Raw genomic sequence first — 18,312 nt, 5'->3', positions numbered from 1 at the left:
GAAACTCCAGACTTAGAATATTTCTAAGTGCTGAAAACAACGGCAATTTCGATCTTGTGACCTTGATTTGACTTACTTCCAAGCTGATCTAGCTCTTAGTCCAAAAACAAAGTTTGTTCTACTCTACCCAATCTTCAACTTTTATTTAAGGTGCAACTCCATGCAAGCACTGTAAGTGGTTGGTCAACATAGGTCAAAGTATCGTCACTATAAAGCTTAAATTAGAGTTATTGACCGATTGAGGCATTTTCTTGACTTCTCCTCAACATGAACCTTTCATGACTTTTATTGTAGAGTTCATCTAGAGTCATTTGGGCAAGGTTGCAAAATTTGGTTGACATCTCATGTTCTCATTCACTTAATAGTGCAATTCAAGCACTTAGCAAAGTCATTCCAATAAGGATATAACTTATCATTTCATGTGACTTCTTGATTCCAAACTTCACAAAACTTTTCGAGTGCCCAATATAGATGGGTATTGATGTGAGACACATGAAGATATCCCAATCACACCACCCAAGCATATATCTTGAAAAGGGGTCTATAGGCGAGCACAGGTGCAATATCCAAGTTTAGGTTGGGGCTCGTTTCTATAGGTTTGACCTTGACATCTTCATCATCACTTAATATACCATGTTTTAGCTCAAACCCATTGCTTAACTGGTGGCAAACACCTGGGGTGTTACAAACACTTATTAAAGCTATGGGCTGTACTCTTTTCCTTTCTAGGGTTTTCTCACGAGGTGTGAGTTTTTACCCAGAAAGTTTTTTAATGAGGCAGCCATTGCACTAAGCAGCTAATATATCAGTTATTTATGTTTACATTCATGTTACTTGTGATCTGTGAAAGATGTTTACTTGTTGAAAGATAATCGAGAACTTGTTGAAAGATGTAACTGAGAACTTGTTGAAACCTGTTTACTTGTAATCTATGAAAAATTTTGAGCTAAACATGTTTTTTTGAGTCTGGCGGCGGCGGGCCTTGGGCTGGCACGAGCACGCTGGTCCAGTCAGTGCTGGGCCTTGGGCTGGCATGGGCACGGCACGGCACGAGACCTTTAGGGCCATGCTTGGGCCGTTAGTGCTACCCGTGGGCTGGCATGGCATGGCCTGATGCACTTAGCGGGCCGTGCCGGCCCGATGACCTTCGGGCTGTGCCGAGCACAGGCCCGTGCTGGGCTAGGCCAGATGGCCCGAATGGCCATCTATACTCACGACATGGCGTGCAGAGCTATAGCAGCTCTGCTAACGCTTGCTACTGTTCTCATCGGCTTCCTCACGCCGATGACTCCCGCGAAGACATCTCACGGCTTCCGCCCTACCCTCTCTCACGTCCACCAGCATCTCGGCAACTACTCCACCATGGCACATCGCGATGTGTGCCGCCTCGCGCTCCTCTCGTACCGAGCCCCCATGGAAGATGCGGCCACGACCACGAGCACGATCTCCACCTCTTCCCACCATGGTCTCCTCTGTAAGAGATGGAAAAGAGAATGAGGACAACTCAGATTCTATTGATCAGGGCTTACGCCTCTATATACATGTACATCACGGTCAAATAACTAACATAAGCTAGCTAGACTCAAGGAGAGCCACAGGACGTGCTAACTGAAGAATACAGGTCGCTAACACCCCCCGTAGTGTGAGCGTCGTTGCCGGTGACATACACACTATTTTGAAACTCCTTGAAGGTTGCCATTGGTAGACCTTTTGTCATTACATCGGCGAACTGCTGTGTTGTGGGTACATGAAGAACTTTGCATTGTCCAACTGTGACTTTCTCTCGGACGAAATGCACATCGAGCTCAATGTGTTTAGTGCGTTTGTGATTTACTGGATTGGAGCTCATGTAGCAGGCAGAGACATTATCGCAGAAGATGATTGTTGCCTTCATGAGGGGACAGTTGAGTTCACCCAGCAGCTGCCGGAACCAAATGCACTCGGCTACGGCGTTGGCGACTCCTCGGTATTCAGCTTCGGCGCTTGAACGGGAGACTGCCGTCTGCCGTTTGGATGACCACGAAATCATGGCGTCGCCCATGAACACATAGAAGCCCAAAGTTGAACATCGAGTGTCTGGACACCTAGCCCAATCCGCATTGGAGTAGGCAACGAGATCTGTCTATTCAGAGCGTCGGAGATGGAGGCCAAGGGCCATGCTTCCACGGACATAGCGAAGTATCCTCTTCACGAGAGCTTGATGCACCATAGTTGGAGCATGCATGAAGAGACACGCTTGCTGCACAGCGTACTGCAGGTCGGTCCGTGTCATTGTTAGATATTGGAGAGCACCGACCAGACTGCGGTAGTCCGAGGCGTCCGATGTGAAGAAGTATTGTATACTACCGGTTTAGTCTACAACAACAGTTAGAGTTAGTGTAGACGTGCGGTGGCCTAGGCGTCGCCCATGATCTCATGTGCATCATGCGCACACTCCTATAAACCACACAAAATCTTGTGGGCTCCTATTCTCTTTATGGTATCAGTTAGCGTAGAGAGATCCTGCCTCCGTTGCTCGCTACCTTCCTCCTCCGGCGCCCACCGTCGCGCACGTTGCCGCGCCATCCTCTCCGTTTCTCACCATTCCTTCTCTGCCATGGTGGACATGGAGGACAATCCTCTCTTTGAAGTCAGTCTTTCCAGCATCGCCTCTTCCTCCTCTGATTCCTCCTCTCTGAGCGATGATGTTCCTCCTGTGGAACCGCCCTCCACTGACGTCCTCCAAACCGTGAACATCGAGTCTCATGTTCTGGTGATCCTTGAACTCGTCGATCCCAACTATGATGAGTGGTGATGCTTCTTTGATGCCCTCATCAGCAAGTTCAGCCTTGCTTCCCACCTCTCCTCCCCACCAATGCCCGAACAGCGTCGTGATCTGACCTGGTGCATCCGGGATCAGTGCATTTTGAGCTGGCTCTACAACTCCATCGCCTATGACGTGTGTGCTATTGTGTGCGTTCCAAAGGCCATGATGTATGTCGTGTGGACTGCTATTCATGATCAGTTCCACAACAACGAACTTCACTGTGCTGTGTACCTCAAGGCTGAATTCCGGAACCTTGTCCAAGGCGACATGACCATTACTCGGTATCATAGTTCTAAATAGCGGGCTAAGGTGTTTAGCGGTGTATCTCTAAGTCAGCTAATAGTGGAGCTAAATCAGACTATAGGAGGATATAGCGGCTAAATTGTACATAAACACAAATAGCGGCACCCTGCCTTAAAAAACTATAGCGGGTTATAGTGACAGCTATAGCGGGAGATTTAAAACATTGCTTAGTATATTGGCAAACTGAAGCATCTCGCTAACGCCCTCCGCAATGTTGGCCAGCCTGTGCGTGAGACCATTCAGGTCTTGAACATGCTTCGTGGCCTAAGCTCCAAGTATCGTCACGTCGTGCCAGTTATCGCGGTGAAACAACCACCGCACATGTTTCTATCAGCGTGTTCTTATCTCCTTTTGGAGGAGCAGTATGATAAGGAGCAAGCCAAGATAGCTGCGCATCAAGGTCTTCTCACCACTGGCAGCCCTTATCTACCAGTTCCTGCTGCTGTCGATGGCGGTTCTGGTTCTGGGACTAGTGCGCAATCTCCAGCTCCGCACCCCTCAGCGGTTCCAACTCGTACTGATGGGAAGCAGGGACGTGGTCGTGGACGTGGCCATGGCGGTTACCAGCACCAGGGCAGATCCAGTTCGTCTCCTCATCCTTCTACTGCCTAGACTCTGGGCCAGCATCCCTGGATGGACATGGTGCAGGCATGGCAGATACCGTTTAGAGTTTCTGGCGCTAGCGTTCTGGGTCCTTGTCCCTACGGCCCTCCACCCCAGCAGGCGTACTATGCGGGCGCGCCGCCTCAGTTCAACCCTGGCCTACTCCCACCGCCGCCTCCAATGTTGGATGTCTAGAACAATCAGGCACTTCTCACCACGCTCACCACATCTGGTGTTCCACCCAGCGGACCATAGGCTGCTGAGTGGTTCCTCGACATGGGCGCGATGTTGCACATGGCATCAAACGCTGGTAACTTCCCCTCTTCCCAACCTCTCCCCAATTCAGCTCCTATCACTGTTGGCAATGGCAATCTCCTCCCTGTTACTCATATTGCATCTACTGCTATTGCCACTAATCGTTCCCCTCTTCTTCTGAATCAAATTCTAGTTTCTCCTTTGGTCAAGAATTTGATTTCTATATGTTCTCTTACTCACGAAAACAATGTGACTGTCGAGTTTGACCCATTTGGTTTTTCCATCAAGGACATTCTGACTCGCACGATGCTCCTCCGATGTAACAGTGCCGGCGACTTGTACCCACTGATGTCTTCATCACCTTCGGCACATGTTGCAACGACACCGTTGGTCAATCTGTGGCACCTACGATTGGGGCATCTAGGCCGTCACTCTCTTCATCAGACTTTACCTTCTTTAGATTTCAGTTGTTCAAAGTTTTTATCACATTCATGCCAGGCATGTCAACTTGGTAAACATGTTGGGCTTTTGTTTTCATCCTCAAATTCTATCAGTTATGTACCTTTTTAGATTATTCACGCTGATGTTTGGACATCTCCTATTCCTAGTTGTTTAGGATTCAAATATTACCTTATTTTGATTGATGATCTGACTCATTATGTGTGGACGTTTCCTTTGCGCTGCAAATCTGATGTTTTTGCCTGTTTTTAGTCCTTTCATGCTTATGTTACAACCCAATTCCAGCTGCCTCTCATCTCTTTCCAAACTGATAATGGAAAAGAGTTCGATCAACACGCCATGCGTACACATCTTGTTGCCCATGGCATTGCTTTGCGTCTTTCATGTCCCTATACGTCATCTCAAAACGGCAAAGCTGAGCGCATCATCCGCACGATAAATGACTATGTCCACAGTCTGCTTATTCACACCAGCATGCCGTCGTCATTCTGGGTTGAGGCTCTTTCTACTGCCACTCATTTGATCAATCGACAGCCCTATCAAGCAAGTGGCTAGCTCACTCCCTTCCAGCTACTGCTCGGTGCACCTCCTGGTTATGATCATTTGTGTGTGTTTGGTTGCCTCTGTTTCCCTAACCAATCAGCCACTACACCAAATAAACTGAGTGCTCGGTCTAGTGCGTGTGTCCTCCTTGGTTATCCATCTGACCATCGTGGTTACAGTTGTTTTGATATCTCCACCCGACGAGTAATCACCTCCCACCATGTCACATTTGATGAAACTTAATTTCCCTTTCGAAATGCACTGTCTATTTCTCCTTCTTCAGAATTTTCTGAACCATCAGTACTGTTCATCAACCGACAACAGAGGTTGTCTTCCTTTCGGTGCATAATATGCCACATCCAACGCCTTCCTCATCCAACTCTGGTTCGTTCATGACTCCACTAGGGTCTGTACAGTCACTTGTTCAACCAACGCCACAGTCTTCCATTGCTGGCTCTAGTACGCACACTGCTCTGCATCCTGGTCCCGCATCATCCAGTGCGACGTCGTCATTTGGAAATCCACCTCCTACTGTGTCGGCACATCTGATGCTCACCCGGGCGTGGGTTGGTGTTTTCAAACCAAATCCGCGCTACGTGCTTACCTCTACCTCTATGTCTTTAGACGTCTCTGTTCCAGGCGTGATCTCCCCATTGCCTAAGTCTGTACGTGTCGCTCTACGTGACCCGAATTGGCATGCAGCTATGGACCACGAATTCCAAGCTCTCCAAGCAAATCATACATGATGTCTCATTGATTGTCCACCTTGAGCTCATATCATCACTGGCAAATGGGTCGTTACTCATAAACTCAAACCGAATGGCTCCCTAGATCGCTATAAGGCGTGGTGGGTTGTTCGAGGTTTTACCCAATGCGCTGGCATTGACTTTGGGGAAACTTTCACACCTGTTGTGAAGCCTGTGACCATTCGCACTGTGCTCACTATCGCTGCATCCCACAACTAGCCAACTCGACAGCTTGATGATTCCAATGCCTTCCTCTATGGTCATTTGCAGGAGCATGTTGTTTGTCAACAACCAACCGGGTTTGCTGATCCAGCGCACCCAAATGTGGTTTGCCTCCTTGACAAATCTCTATATGGTCTTTGTCAGGCACCACGTTCGTGGCTTGATCGGTTTGCCAAGTTTGCCATCAGCCTCGATTTTAAGCCGACGAGGTCTGATTCCTCGCTATTTGTTCTTCAGTGCGGCACTGATACTGCTTACCTCCTGTTATACATCGATGATATGGTGCTTACCAGTTCTAGCTCGTCTCTTCTTCAATGCATCATTGATCACCTCCATCTTTAGTTTGCGATCAAAGATCTCCACCCTCTGCGGTTCATCCTTGGCATTGATGTCCAACGAACACCAACTGGATTCTACTTGTCCAAAAAGCGCTATGCCAATGACATTCTTGAGCGAGTAGGAATGACAAACTACAATCTAGCTTCTACCCCAGTTGATGCTAAAGGAAAGTGGTCTGCTGATGGCGACAAGATCGCTGATGCCAAGCAGTATCAAAGTCTCACTAGCGCACTTCAACATCTTACTATCACACGCCCTGACTTGACATTTGCCGTGCAGTAGCTCTGCTTGCACATGCATGACCCACGTATTCCTCATCAAGCTCTTGTGAAGAGGGTGCTTTGGTATGTCCTCGGCACGAGTGACATGGGCATCAGTCTCCATTCTAGCACCGACCTTGCCATCATGGCATATTCAGATGAAGATTGGGCAGGGTGCCCCAACACCAGGCGGTTGACCTCAGGGTTCTGTGTGTTCCTGGGCAACATAGTGTCAAGATCAAGCGCCGAAGCTGAGTATAGCGGCATAGCCAATGTTGCAGCTGAGTGCATCTGGCTACGACAACTATTTGGTGAGCTTCACTGTGACGTTCACAAGGCTACTGTTGCATATTGTGATAATGTCTCTGCGGTGTATATGTCTACTAACCTAGTCCACCACAAACGGACCAAACACATTGAGCTGGACATTCATTTTATTCATGAGCGTGTCTAGCTCGGTGATCTTCGTGTTCTTCATGTCCCCACCGGCGAATAGTATGCGGACGTGATGACAAAAGGACTGCCTACATCAATGTTCGAAGCCTTTTGATCCAGTCTGTGTGTCGAGCGGCTGACTCATCAGACTGCGGGGGGGTGATGAAGTATTGTATACTACCGGTTTAGTCTATAGCAGCAGTTAGAGTTAGCATAGACGTGTGGTGGCCTAGGCATCGCCCACGATCTCATGTGCGCCGTGCGCACGCTCCTGTAAACCATGTATATGTAAACACTGTAGAGCAACACAAAATCTTGTGGGCTCCTATTCTCTTTACGATGTATGTAGCGGCGAGCCTGAATCGTAGGAGAGCTTGTTGGTGGTGTCAATCAGAGTGTCAAAGGGATGGCAGTCGGCCATACCAGCGTGTTCTAGAAGGTCGAGGGCGTACTGCTACTATTGGAGGAAGAAACCATCATCGGTGCGCTAAACCTGGATGCCGAGGAAGTAGTGGACCGGGCCTATTGATGGTGCTAATGACGCAATGTGGAATGCCGTTGGATGATGCCATGAGCATGATGTTATTGACGTAGAGAAGGAGGTACATAGATTCTGTGTCACGGTGAAGGACAAAGAGTGAGCTATCAGATTGAGTGGGCTTGAACCCCATCGAGCCAAGGAACATCGTGAGGCACATGTACCATGCCCTAGGCGCCTGTTTCAAGCCATAGAGGCTTTTGGAGAAGCGGCACACTAAGTCTAGATGTGATGCGTTGATGAAGCCGGCTAGTTGTCATGCGTAGACCTGTTTGTTGAACACGCCATGAAGGAAGGCGTTGTTGACATTGAGTTGATGGACAGGCTAGTGGTGCTGGGTAGCCAGGGTGAGCACCGTGCACACCATCATGGGTTTAACAACAGGACAGTATGTCTCGCTGTAGTCGATGCCTACGCGCTACATGAAGCCGCGAACCATCCATCGTGCCTTGTACCGATCAAAGCTGCTATCTTCCTTGAACTTGTGGCAAAAAACCATTTGTCGCTGACGACATGGGCGCTAGGAGATCGAGGAATGAGCTCCCACTTGTCATTGGCAAGTAGGGCATCAAATTCGAATTGCATAGCATTACGCCAGTGAGGATCTTTGAGAGCCTGATTCACCATGCGTGGGATCAAGGAGATCGATGGTGTTGGTGTAGTGTCGGTGGTCATTGTAGTTGTAGTGCTGACATAGCAGGGGTTTGGTTTGAAGGTCCCTACACATGCGCTGGTCACCATTGGGTGTGGGGCATGGGTGTCCGCGTCGGCTACCACAGATGTCGACGTTGACGTGGTCATTCCTAGCGGTGGGGATGTAGGAGGGGTTGCCATCCATGTGGTCGAGGGAGACCAAGTCGTCGAAGCCGTGGACATTGATTGTGGGGAGCCATAGATAAATGTGGGTCCATGTTGTGCGCGTGGTTTGGGTTGGGCACGCGACAAGCGTGGAGGTTGATCCAGAGTTGGCGGCGGCAATACATCATCAGTGGAGATCAGATCCGAGCGCCATGGATCATAGGCGCAAGAGGTTGGGACATCCTTGAGGGGCCAGATCGAAAGGGGAAGATGGTCTCGTCAAAGTGGACATGGCGCGAGGTCAGGACTTTCTGTGTCGTCAAGTTGTAGCACCGATAGCCATGATGATCCTATGAGTAACCAATGAATACACATGCCATAGAGCATGGTGAAAGCTTGTTAGGGCTGGTGGATTTAGTGTTTGGGTAGCATAGGAACCCAAAGACGTGCATGGATGTGTAGTCAGGATCAGAGTGGAAGAGGATCAAGAAAGGGGTGGCCATAGAGCGGGCTTGAAGGGTTTGCGATTCAGAAGATATGTCAAAGTCTATAATGCCTCGACCCAGAACACAGGTGGTAGTACGACATGAAGAAGGAGAGCATGAACACCCTCGTTCAAAGTGTGTAGTGTCGAACTCATGTCCATTATCAGTCTGGAATGCATGAATTGGGCGAGTAAGCCAAACCAAGTTTAGATGAGGAATGTGTGAGTGAAGGAAGCTTGGATCCTCAACCTTTTGCTATGGTAGCACTCAGATCTCAAAACCAAGGTTCTACCCCAATCTCATGGTTTATCCTTGAGTTCTTGTATCACTAAGTTTGATCCTAAGAGCCCTAGCCGCACTTAGCAAAACAAGCTCTAACCCTAGCTATCCTAAGCCTAGTGAACCACCTAAGCTATCATAGGAATATCATGCACGTGCATAGATCACAGCTGAGCACATCTAGACTTGAATCCCAAGATCACCCAAGAGCATAGGTTCTGTTGCCCGATTGACGGAGCGTCCGTCACTGGGATGGAGTATCTGCCAATCCTGAGTCAAGCCACCAGCAATCTAATTTCCATTCTGAGCGACACAGTGGAGTGTCCGTCACCCACAATGGAGCGTCCGGTGAATTATAGAGAATAGTAACCCAACAACCCGAGAGAACCCAGTCTCCACCGGAGTGTCCATCCTCTAACCGAACTATCCGATGTGAACAGAGAACCCTAGATATGCCTAAGTCCCAAACCTACCAGAGTATCCGTGTTTCCCACGAAGTATCCGACAGCCTAAGCAGAGCCAATCTAGAGACAATCCACCTCAATACTTGGTACAACAGAGTGTCCATCAACTAGGACGGAGTGTCCAACAATATACAAGGAGTGTGAGATTGTTCAGTCATCTTACCCAAGGAGATAACGACACTAGGTTAAGCACAGTTTCCACAAGGGCAATAGTAGAGCCATAGGTAGAAGCCTCTATCCCGAGCTCTAAGTTGAGATATGTTCCTAAGTCCTCAGATAACCTCAGCCTCGATCCTTGTTCTCTTTCAAGAGCTGAGTAGCATAAGGAACGTGTGAGAGTTGTTGTCTACAACTTCAACTTCGTTCGAGCGGCAAAACCCAGGCAGGCACCCCACTATTATAAACCCTACTTTGGATACCAATCAAGTTACATTATGAGTTATGCATTACATGTAGTCTTGGATAATGATCACTCTTATACTACACCTAGAGTAGTCTAATGATCTGTAGAAGCCTCTTACCTAAACAATGGGAATGGGAACACTTAATGATTATTGATTAGTTGCTTGGGCAACGGTAGAAGTCGAGCATGAGAAGGGAACTCATACTTGCGCGTGTAATATGTTACACTTGGATAATTAACTACTAAAACAAATGAGGGTACAACTTGACTTACCTAACTAATCTGGCTAAGGACTAATATCCCCAATATGATAATCTTAATGATAACTTGGATATCTTGCTCATGCGAGGGGTAGGTCGTCGTGAGTGTGGGATCTTAGACGACATAGCTCATGGAGCAGTAAGGACCGTTCATTGGGATACGTAAGTCCGAGTAATCACCCGTATAGACCACATGTCATGGATGGGGTCGATAAGCTGAGTAACTAGTTGCGACGTGTTTATCCATGAAACTGGCAAGGGGAGTGGCATCGATCAGGAATGTCTGGGACATTGACCGAGAACCCAGTCGAACCTTTCGTCGGACACTCGGGCCAGATTAGGGAAAGGTTGGGAGACGTGAGGCAACCCTTACCTCGTGCATGGGGTATGGAGGTTAGTCCTGTTCTTTCATGTGGGTATAGTTGTACACCTCTGCAGAGTCTTGAAAGCCTAGGGTCCTTCGGGATGGAACTATTCGGTTGTTCTCTCTCTCTATACCCATGGTAGCATGAATGATGGATTATGAGCACTTTGCTATAATGATACATACCTTTACTTCTATGTTGAGGATAACATGTCATACTCTGAATGAACATCGTACTTTCCGCACTTATACAAATGCCCGATAATTACTCTATGTATCCACCAAATATTATATGTTGGAATTAAGTCCTGCGAGTACAAAATGTACTCATGTCGCTGCCGTTAAGTTGTTTTGCAGGTGTTGTTGCCCGGCGGATGTGAGCTAGTGCTCTATTCATTGCTGCATAGTAGACCTTGGATCGGGTAGATCCGAGATGAGCTACCAGTTAACTTCGATAAGAACCCGAGCGAGTCATCGAAGAGTCGAGTCTAGGATTGGAAGAAGTAGGAATGGATGATGAACTAGTGTGAGTAATGGGTAGGGAAGTGCCATTACCAACAATGATCCGGGTGGAGGAAGAATTGGGAAGGAGGGAGGAGATGTTACCGAAGCCTTGTGACATATGAGATGAGGCGCTGGTGTCGAGGAACCAATCGCTGCCAGACTGGGGCTGGTGCAGCGAGATGTTGTTCAGCGTGGTGAGCAGGTGCGGATCCAGCTGGGAAGATGCGCCGACGACGTGGGCCTGAGGAGCCGTGGATGGAGGGCGCGCGGCGAGGACGCTGGGCATGCGCGCAGGTGCGCGTGGCGAGGCTGAGAACGGACAAGCCTACACCATGCTCGTCCACGGGTTCATCGTGGGCCAGAACCCGTGTGGTGGCGCCTGGTTGGAAGCCGAGCCCTTCTTCTTCTTATGCTTCTTGTTGTTGGAGAAGGAAGCCAAGGTTGGACGCCCACCATTGGGAGCCGCGGCCGGGGTGGACGACGTGGCCGACGGTTTCCCTGGAACACCTTGCGACGTGGGGACACCGTGCGTGGTGTGGGCGGTGAAGGCCGCCGCAGCCTAAAGGTGGGCAGCCGAGGGCGTCGCGGAGGGCGCGGTGAATGACGACGTGCCGGCGTTTGTGGCATGAGCGACGAGGGCCGCGGCCTGCAGTTTCTCCGACTCGTTGATGCGATGTTCCTCAAGCTATAGCATGGACCACGTTTTGAGGAACGACGGTAGACGGCGACGAGCGTGATGTGGGGAATAGCGTGATGCAGGCGAGGGTTGAGGCCGCGGACGATGTTGTAGATGAGATCTTTGTCGTTCACCGGAGCACCAAGACCGGCAAGGCGATCGGCCATGACCTTAATGCGGGAGCAATAGTCGAGGACGGTGAGGTCGCCTTGGTAGAAGTTGCTGAACTCAGCGCCGAGGTAGACGGTGCGGTGGTCCTTGTTGTTGCGGAAGAGATTGCGGACGCCGCGCCAGATGGAGTAGGCGGTGTCGGTGTCCTCCGAGACCATGGAGATGCGGTTGTAGAACCACGAGACAATGGCGCAGTCATTCTGCACCCAGTCGTTGTCGCCCTTGGCGGCGGTGCCGTCGACGTGGTCGCGGAGCCCGTACTGCCCAAAGATGGCGGAGAAGGACCGCGCCGAGGCAGTTTAGTTCGCCTCGTTGAAGTTGGGGAGGATTGGCATGCGATTCAGGATGTTGATGCCGTGGACGACTGCCGGCGTAGCAGGCTCGGTTTGGACGCGGAGCGTGTGGGGGAGCAGCGACTCGGCGTCGGAGTTGTCAGAGGCCGACGACGAAGAGGACGAGGAGGAGCTCATGCCGGCGCCGGGGAGGAGGTGGGAGGTTGAGGCAGAGGAAGATCAGGATCATGGAACGGCTGATACCATGTAAGAGATGGAAAAGAGAATGAGGACAACTCAGATTCTATTGATCAGGGCTTACGCCTCTATATACATGTACATCACGGTCAGATAACTGACATAAGCTAGCCAGACTCAAGGAGAGCCACAGGACGTGCTAACTGAAGAATACAGGTCGCTAACATCCTCGAGGCGCTGGTGGAGAACGGCGCGGGGTCGTACCTCATGACCCTGTCCGTCGGCACGCCGCCCCTGGCCTTCCCGGCCATCATCGACACCGGCAGCGACCTCACCTGGACGCAGTGCGCGCCGTGCACCGCGTGCTTCGCGCAGCCCACGCCGCTGTACGACCCGTCGGGCTCCTCCACGTTCTCGAAGCTCCCGTGCGCGAGCACCCTGTGCCAGGCCCTGCCGAGCGCCTTTCCGCGAGTGCAACGCCACCGGCTGCGTCTACGACTACCGCTACGCCGTTGGCTTCACCGCGGGCTACCTCGCCGCGGACATGCTAGCCATCGGGGACGCGTCGTCGTCGTTCGCGGGGGTCGCGTTCGGGTGCAGCACGTCGAACGGCGGGGACATGGATGGCACGTCGGGCATCGGGGGGCTCGGGCGCAGCGCGCTGTCCCTCCTGTCGCAGCTCGGCGTCGGCCGGTTCTCGTACTGCCTCCGCTCGGACGCGGACGCCGGCGCCAGCCCGATCCTGTTCGGCTCACTCGCGAACGTGACCGGCGACACGGTGCAGTCCACGCCGCTCGTCCGGAACCCGTGGCGGCGCGACGACGCGCCCCGTACTACTACGTCAACCTCACCGGCATCGCGGTCGGCTCGACCGACCTCCCCGTCACCGCCAGCACGTTCGGGTTCACGGCGGCCGGCGCGGGCAGGGTGATCGTGGACTCCGGCACGACGTTCACGTACCTAGCCGAGGGAGGGTACGCGATGCTGAGGCAGGCGTTCCTGTTGCAGACGGCCGGCCTGCTGACGAGGGTGAGCGGCGCACAGTTCGACTTCGACCTCTGCTTCGAGGAGGCTGGTGCCGCCGACGTGCCCGTGCCGAGGCTGGTGTTTCGCTTTGCGGGCGGCGCGGAGTACGCAGTGCCGCGGCAGAGCTACTTCGACGCCGTCGACGAGCGAGGGAGCGTGGCGTGCTTGCTGGTGCTGCCGACGAGCGGCGTGTCCGTGATAGGCAACGTCATGCAGATGGATCTGCACGTGCTCTACGATCTCGACGGCGCGACCTTCTCCTTCGCGCCGGCGGATTGTGCTAGCCTTTGATTTTGTTGTCCATTCACAGCTCCAAAATTGTATATGGCCCCGTTCGCGTGCGTTTGAACCCGGCTATCCGTTTGTTTTTTTATCTCGAACAGTATTTTTCTCTTAGAATATTTTATCTGAGTATTTTTCATTCACTTTCTTCCAAAAACCCTTCAGCCGAACGGGGCTATATGTTCCCTCAAAAAAAAATGTATATATGTCATTTCATGAATCTTGCGCGTATTCTTGTTTTATCCTCTAGGTTTGATATTCAGGTGTTCTTTGTGCCGTGATCGAAGGTCGTTGATTATTTTATACGCTCCGTTGACATACAACTCTTGGTTATCAATACGGTTTTCTTGAAACTAGTGTGCAATTCAAGTTTTTTATTCGGAACTGCTGTCGTTTGGACGTTCGATCGGACGGCACTGTAGCCCGGGCGATTCGTTTCCTCTGCGCCCGTGCCAGCACGCCTCTGCTCGCACCTGCTTTTCGTGCGCCCACGGCGGGGCCCGCACCACGGAGGCCGCTCGCACCCTCTCCTGCTTCGCACACATATCTTATGTGCAACATCCGATCTATATTTGAAACATCCAAATACAATACTTGCAACATACGTCTGAAGACAAATGAAATACTTGAAACATGCGTTTGAAACATTTGTAAAAACCCTTGAAAACCATTGCAAATATACGTAATATTCAGATAAAACACTTGCAACATATGTGTGAAACATATGCAACATTCAGATAAACACACTTGCAACTTACATCTGAAAAAACAGATAAAACATCAGGGACAGACGTTTGCAACATACGTGTACAACCATAGCAACATATGCAACATCTATACGAAACGTTTACAACATACGTCTTAAAACATTTGAAACATTTAAAATATACACTTACAACATACATCGTATCCCGATGCGGCTTCCTCCGCCGCCGGCATCGGGACGCCCAAGCCATAGCAGGAGGCGAGGCCAGAGGGCTTCCACGCCAGGGCTCGACGCCTCTCCTTGTGCTGGTGACGCCTGTTGGCATCGTCGAGCGGGGCGGGTGGCGGAGCCGGAGCAGCGGCAGGAGTAGCGTGGCGGGCGTGCGGAGCAGCGGTAGGAGTAGTGGGGCGGACGGCGAAGCAGCGGGGCGGGTGCGTGGAGCCGAAGCAGGAGCAGCGGGGCGGGCGCATGGAGCCGGAGCAGGAGCAGCGCGGAAGGCGGGGCGGGCAATAGAAGCAACGGAAGGGACGGACGCAGGAGGTCTATTGGGCTGATCCGCAGGTCCAGAAATAAGGTGTTCAGACGGGACAAACTCCCTAACCACGGCATTTCCATTTTTTATTATTTTGAGTGTAAGGAGTTGGGTAAAACATGAGAACGCCGGCTTTAGATTTAGCATGAATGCGCAAGCCCAAAGTTTTTTTTAGAAGCAGAGGTTTGCCCGCTTTATTTCAGTGTGAAACAAAGCGGTTAACATTTTCAGTACTAGATGCATATTCGAAGGCGCGCCCCGCAAGCCACCTATCGCCAAAGCCACATTCAGGACATCCCGATTAATGAAACATATTACCAGACATTACACATCTAGTATATTCCCATCAAAACTCCTCGCATTGCCCCCAGGACGTGTATTCCCAGGTTAGCTTGTACTCCATCCGTCCATAAAAGAATATAATTATAGGAATTGTGCCGGTCAAGATAGTTCATATTTAACATACTTTACGGTAAATCATATTAGCATTTATGTCTTCAATTTTTTTTTTGTGAAAATAGATTCCATAACGAATCTAATGATACTTATTTTATATCATGAATATTTGTAATTTTTATACAAATTTAGTTAAAGTTGAAACTGTTTGACTTCTCGAAAAGCAGGAATTGTATTCTTTTGTGAACGGAGGAAGTATATCTAAAGAACTTTGTGTTCTTTGGGTGTCTGCACTCACCGACTTCCTCAACTTTAATTTCACAGCTTCTTTGAGCCGCAGCCTCCATCTTCGTAGCATTCCCACAGCTGCTCCATAAAGCATTACACGTCTTCCATAAACTCGAAAGAATAGCATCAGAGTATATGTTGTTAAGAGCATGCTTTTTCTTAGCCAGCCACAGGTTCGTAGTTGATTCAAAATCAGTTTCAATATTAAGCCCTAACAGCTCTGAAATAGCATTCCACACGTTCTTATCCACACAGCAGAAGAATAAATGATGCACAATCTCATGTGCACAACAAAACAGATAGTAGTTTTCTTCCACATGTCTCCTTTTACTCAAATTATCCCAAGTCAGCAACTTGTTATTACTCAACAACCATAAGAAATATTGAACTCTATCGGGGATCCTAATGTCCCAAATCACTGGAGTATACACCGGAGTAGTGCCTCTGAAACTCGTCATATATAGCATGAAAAGATTGAACTGAGCACTCAATCTAGGCAAAAATAACCGAGAACCGAACCGAAACCAAAGTAACCGAAACCGAAATATTCGGTCCCAGGTTCGGTTCCAGGTTCTGAAGAACCGAAATTACTACGGTTATTTCGGTTCTAGTGCTCGGTTAACCGAAATACCCGAAATAACCGAACTAAGTCTAAAGGCTCATAAGAATATGGCCCAACCCAATACAGAGGTACAACCCTAGGTATAAATTCCTACTCCCCTCACCCGCCGCCCCTCACATCCCACCCCGCCTGCCCCACACCCCTAATCCCTACTCCCTTCCTCGCTGCCCCTAATCCCGCCGCCCCCCACTCCCCTCCCCGCTGCCCCCAATCCCGCCGCTCCCCACTCCCCTCCTCGCTGCCCCGCCGCTCCCCACTCCCCTCCCCTGCCTACGAAGGCACGAAGGCTAGCCGCGGTGGCGGCGCATCAAGCGGAGGCGGTGCTCCTCGGCTGCACGTCACGCGGACACGGAGGTGAAGCGCTCGGGCGGCTTGGCGACGGCGAGCTAGGCAAGCAGCGCAGCGGCAAGTAGGGCGAGGGGCGGGCCGCAGGCGAGGTGGTGCGCACCACGCAGAGCCACAGGCGCGGGCGAGCAAGGAGACGTGTTTTTTGATCTGTAACCTAGAAACCAATGCTTTGTTCTTCATCGCTGCTGGAATTAGTGATTTGTGTTGCTCTTGTAACTTGGATGTGCGATTCTGTGAATTTTTTTCTCTGTTCCTAGCACCTCGGTTAGTTCGGTCATAACCGGAACCGAACCGAATTAACCAAAACCGAATTTGGTCGGTTCCCATATTTCAAAAGAACCGATCGGTTACTATTTCTTAAGGAACCAAATTTGTCAAGAAACCGAAGAACCAAACAGATCGGTTTCGGTTAACCGAATGCCCAGGGTGACTGAGCACTTACCTTTGGACTCATATATAATTCCAAACTATCGAGTCATAATCGTCAATAAACGTGATAGGTTTATCGGTCTCCACAACCTTCCACCATAAGTTCATAAATAACTTGGACCCTTATTGTAAGGAAAATGTACCCTAGGCTCATTTACTTTGGATTTTGGTGTTTGATGACCAACACAACCAAATTGGACTAATAAATTTGCAAGTGATTGTTTTGTAGTTCAATAGGGTGCAAGACGTGACTTGGACGAAGGCGACGTGATGATCCGATGATCAACACCTTAAGCAAGACTCTAGAAGCACAAGAGAAGACCCAAGTAATCAAGCATAGTCCAAGCACGAAGATAAAAACCAAGCCGGACGTAAGATCATGAAGAAACGAGCTCACAGAGGTGACTAGACGCACTGATCGGACGCTGGCGGCACTGCGACCGGATGCTCCGATCAAGAGGCTCGGCAACAGCAGGCGTCAGCAGCAGCGACTGGACGCTGAGGACTAAAAGTGATCGGACACACCGATGACACTGTTCATCATCCTAGCAACAGACTCAGCACTGCCAGACGCTGGTGGCTAATCGACCGGACGCAGGAACTGTAGCGTCCGATCGAGTACAGAGAGGTTCTAGAGCGGCGAAATTACGACCGGACACGTCTGGTGGCATGTGACCGGATGCCATCAGCGTCCGATCAGTTGTCGCGCACTCTAACGGTCGAGACGACCGGACGCATTCGGTCAGGACGACAGCAGCGTCCGGTCAATAGCAGAAAAATGGGATTTCGTCCCCAACAACTACTTTCTCAGTGGGGCTTATAAATAGACCCCCAACCGGTTATTTAAGCAGTGTAGAGCTGAGGAAACATACCAAGGGTGTTGATACACCATTTTAGTGATCTCCACTTGCATAGTGCTTAGTTATTCATTAGGTGATTAGCATAGGTACTTTGCGAAGTGCTTAGGTTGATTAGACCACCGCTTATGCGCTTGCTCTAGGTTTAGGCCTAGTGTTTAGTGAGGTTTGCATACCTCTTATCACTCGGTGCTTGTGCGCACTATTGTTATACATCGGAGGGGCTTGTAGTCTTACGAGATTACACCAACCGTGTTTGTGGTGTGGCCGCCATCGTGTACCGGAGGGAACAAGGTCCGCGGCGTTTCGGCCGGAAGCTTGATAGTGAAGACGGCGAGGAGCATCCAAGAGAGCCTTGTCGGAAGGCATGTCGGAGACCCACTTGCACGTGGGGAAGGCCTGAGGCTATCCACGAAGTTTCCCGACCGGGAGCTTGGCCCTTG

At 50.4% G+C, this 18,312-nt stretch overlaps 1 pseudogene; it reads left to right on the top strand.

Annotated features, from left to right (window-relative positions):
• The first annotated feature begins 1,140 nt into the window (after positions 1–1,140).
• Positions 1,141–13,700, top strand: LOC136549001 (aspartic proteinase nepenthesin-1-like; annotated as a pseudogene).
• Positions 13,701–18,312: the final 4,612 nt, after the last annotated feature.

Source organism: Miscanthus floridulus, chromosome 4 (genome assembly GCF_019320115.1).
Source record: "Miscanthus floridulus cultivar M001 chromosome 4, ASM1932011v1, whole genome shotgun sequence".
Lineage (NCBI taxonomy): Eukaryota > Viridiplantae > Streptophyta > Magnoliopsida > Poales > Poaceae > Miscanthus > Miscanthus floridulus.
This window is presented reverse-complemented; position numbering and strand designations above follow the sequence as displayed.